The following is a 5000-nucleotide window of genomic DNA, read 5'->3' as shown; positions in this document are numbered from 1 at the left end:
AGAGAACAAACCAGTTCCTCCTGTGTGACCTGTGTCATGCTCAGCCCCAAAACTCTCACTCTCAGCCTGTCTCACTCTCAGCCTGTCTCACACACTTACTTTCACAACACACACACACACACACACACACACACACACACACACACACACACACAGAACATGCAGTAAACAATATTATTTCTCCGCTGCTTTTGTCAAATCATTAAAGTGTAAATCAGTAAAGTGCATTTCTCAAAACAATTCGTACAAACAGCACATCACATTGGATTTTTCTCTGAACTTTTCTCTAAATCCTCAGTTCATCTCTCAAAAGTAAGTATTTATGTCACAAATGACTAAATGATGTGGAGGCTGAACAAGTAGTTTTAAGAAATTAATTTCTGATCTGAGAAAAGCTGCAAAGCATCGGAGAAAAACTGTAACACACTTAATTTATTATATATATATTAAGCTTTATAAATATTAACTCCATGTTATTGTATGTCATTCGATGCAAAATAGTTAAATCAGTTCTCATCATCTGTCATCTTAAATTTCTATTAAACTTTAATTTGTAAATGTGTTGAATTGATGAATTGTGCAGTTGAATCTTGAAGGTCACTAATGAAGGCGAGTGAACGACATCAGATCAACCAATAATCAACCAGTTCTCTAAAACAGGTCAAAGGTGAATCTCGTGAACTTTCAGTTGGCACAGGAGCAAAACACAGAAATAATATTTTTTTAAATGGATGAACAACTAAGAAACAGACACTAATACAGTACAGTAAAAGTGTAAATTCAGTCTCTTTTAATGAATATAAATCAAATACAAAACAAATAAATGAATCTGTGCTGCTGAAAGTCTTAGATGCCGAACAAAAGAAATTCAATTTTGTGTATTTTCAGTCTCTGTGATGCAAAACATAGTTTATATCAACAAATCCTGAAACTGTGCAGCGTCACACTGATAACATCACTTAACATTTTGATGATTTTGTTTGTAAACAATGACAAAATGACTTTTCATTCTGATGGGAATGAGATGTTCACTGACACAAATATTTACTTTTAAGAGATGAACTGAGGATTTTGATAAAAGTTCAGGCTTTTGCAGGAAATCCAATGTTGTTGTGCTGTTTGTACACATTGTTTTGAGAAATGCACTTTACCAGTTTGCAAATATTAAGAATGATTCGACAAAACGCTCCAAAGAAGCAAAGTGTGAAGTTCACACCTGTTACTAGAAGAACCTCAGCTGCAATCCTCTGCTTTAAAAATAACTTTGAAGTCTTTTGTGTTGTTGTTTTACACGTCTGCTGATCAGCTCATGAGTCATTTGGGTTTCAGTCTCAAAAATGAAGCTTTCACAAAAACCACAACACACACACACACACACACACACACACACACACACGTCGATTTCAGATTTCCATAAATTTCAGTTACAACCTCAGTGTGCGTGTTTTAGTACTGACATTTATAAATAAAGTTTTCTTTTAGAGTAACATTACAACATAACTTTAGCAACCACTGACAATTCAAACACACGTCACTTCATACACACGTCACTTTATACACACGTCACTATACACACTTCATACACTTCATACACTTCATACACGTCACTTCATACATACGTCACTTCATACACACATTACTTCATACACACTTCACTATACACACGTCATTTCATACACACGCTACTTCATACACATCACTTCATACACACGCTACTATACACACGTCACTTCATACACACGTCACTTCATACACACTTCACTATACACACGTCATTTCATACACACGCTATTTCATACACACGCTATTTCATACACACGTCACTTCATACACACGCTACTTCATACACACGCTATTTCATACACACGTACTTCATACACACGTACTTCATACACACGCCACTTTATACACACGCTACTTTATACACACTTACTTCATACACACTTCACTTTATACACTTCACTTTATACACTTCACTTTATACACGTCACTTTATACACACGTCATTTCATACACACACTTCATACACAGTTCACTTCATACACACGTACTTCATACACACTCACTTCATACATACTTCACTTCATACACACTTCACTTATACACACGCTACTTCATACACACGTCACTTCATACACACGCTACTTTATACACACATCACTTCATACACTTCATACACACGCTATTTCATACACACGCCACTTCATACACACTTCACTATACACACGTCACTTCATACACACTTCACTTCATACACACGCTATTTCATACACACGTACTTCATACACACGCACTTTATACACACTTCACTTCATACACACGCTATTTTATACACACGCTATTTCATACACACGCCACTTCATACACACATCATTTCATACACACTTCACTTCATACACGCTACTTTATACACACGTCACTTCATACACACGTCACTTCATACACACTTCATACACACGCTATTTCATACACACGCTCATTTCATACACACGTACTTCATACACACGCTACTATACACACGCTACTTCATACACACGCTATTTTATACACACGCTACTTTATACACACTTCACTTCATACACACACGTCACTTCATACACGTCATTTTATACACACGTCATTTCATACACGTCACTTCATACATACGTCACTTCATACACGTCACTTCATACACACACTTCATACACACACTTCATACACACTTCATACATACTTCACTTCATACGTCACTTCATACACATCACTTCATACACGTCACTTTATACACATCATTTCATACACGCTACTTTATACACACTTCACTTCATACACACGCTACTTCATACACGTCACTTCATACACGTCACTTCATACACACATCACTTCATACATACTTCACTTCATACACACATCACTTCATACATACTTTACTTCATACACTTCACTTTATACATACATCATTTCATACACGTCATTTCATACACATCACTTCATACATACTTCACTTCATACACGTCATTTCATACACACGTCACTATACACACTTCACTTCATACACACTTCACTTATACACACTTCACTTCATACACGCTCACTTCATACACACGCTCATTTCATACACACGTCACTTCATACACAGTTCACTTCATACACACGTCACTTCATACACACGTCACTTCATACATACTTCACTTCATACACACTTCACTTCATACACACGTCACTTCATACACACGTCACTTCATACACACGTCATTTTATACACACGTCATTTCATACACACGTCATTTCATACACACGTCACTTCATACACACTTCACTTCATACACACGTCACTTCATACACACTTCACTTCATACACGTCATTTTATACACACGTCACTTCACACACGTCACTTTATACACACTTCACTTCATACACCGTCATTTTATACACACGTCATTTCATACACACGCTACTTCATACACACATCATTTCATACACACTTCACTTCACACACGTCACTTTATACACGTCACTTCATACTCACGTCACTTTATACACACGTCACTTTATACACACATCATTTCATACACACGCACTTTATACACACTTCACTTCATACACACTTCACTTCATACACCGTCACTTCATACACGTCACTTCATACACACATCACTTCATACACACTTACTTCATACACACATCACTTCATACATACTTTACTTCATACACACATCACTTCATACACACTTCACTTCATACACACTTCACTATACACACTTCACTTCATACACACTTCAGTTCATACACGTCACTTCATACACACTTCACTTTATACACATACACACATCACTTCATACACACGTCACTTTATACACACTTCACTTCATACACACGTCACTTCATACACACTTCACTTTATACACATACACACGTCACTTCATACACACGTCACTACACTAATTATTTTAACCAAAATCTCAGCATTACTGAAAAACCCTCTCATAACTCTGTACTGTATTTATATTATATTACATTATGTTTCTGCTCAGTGAATCAAGTTCAGTAGAAAAAAAAATCGTGTCCTGGAGAGAAAAGATCCTGATGTACTATATTTCATCGTTTCTATGAAGATCAGCAGAGTGAGTTCAGTCAGATCTCAGGCTCTGAGGAAAGAAAGTTCTCAGTCTGTAACTTCACTCTTCCTGTTCTGCTCTCAATCCCAAAATCAATCTATTGTTCCTGCACTAAAGTGACTGACTGTTTTTCTTGTACAGAAGTAGTGATGGACCCTCAGCACTGGTCATGTGACCTAGGGCTTGTCCACATTTCTAACACACACACACACACACACACACACATACAGTGGGGAAAAAGTATTTATATATATATATATACACACACACACACACACACACACACAGAGACACACACAGAGTTACAAACTTTATTGGCTGAGTTTAAGCAAAGCAAAGCAATAATCACAGAAACATTATTATAATTAGATCATTAATATGTTAAAACAACATACAGGAGGGAAATGGATCAAATGTTACTAAAAAGTTTTTAATTCTAAAGTAAAAATTTTAATAATTAATCACAAAGAAGCATAAATGAAACACTGGTACTCACTCCACGGAGTAACGTTCTACTACTAACATTAATAATAATAATAATAATAATAATAATAACAATAAGAGAGCTGATATGAACATTAAGACTTTCATTTAAATGATATTCAGAATTCATATTAAATCTGCTTGGAATAATGATGTAATGAACTGTATACAAAACTAATAAAGAAAAGTGTTCTTTTTTTAAACTTGGTGTTGGTACGTGATCGTGGTATAAGGTAATAATCCACAGGTTCTGTAACATTCAGCTTCCATTTTCCTTTACATTTTAAGTGTATATATATTTATTTATGTTCATATACAGTACAAATATAATATACAATATAATAATGGGGTAATATGAGATTAATAATGATATATACAGGTCGGAGGGCGGAGCATAACGCAATCTGTTTCAGATAAAA

The 5000-nt window shown here is 35.5% G+C and overlaps 1 protein-coding gene across 1 annotated transcript in view; it reads right to left on the bottom strand.

Moving 5' to 3' along the window:
• Positions 1-81, bottom strand: part of LOC124397763 (arf-GAP with Rho-GAP domain, ANK repeat and PH domain-containing protein 2) — a 10570-nt gene extending 10489 nt beyond the window's left edge. The window contains exon 1 of the mRNA XM_046867512.1: positions 1-81. This exon is cut by the window's left edge and continues 56 nt beyond it. The gene's annotated coding sequence lies outside the window, so the exon portion shown is untranslated.
• Positions 82-5000: the final 4919 nt, after the last annotated feature.

Source organism: Silurus meridionalis, chromosome 15, assembly GCF_014805685.1.
Source record: "Silurus meridionalis isolate SWU-2019-XX chromosome 15, ASM1480568v1, whole genome shotgun sequence".
Lineage (NCBI taxonomy): Eukaryota > Metazoa > Chordata > Actinopteri > Siluriformes > Siluridae > Silurus > Silurus meridionalis.
This window is presented reverse-complemented; position numbering and strand designations above follow the sequence as displayed.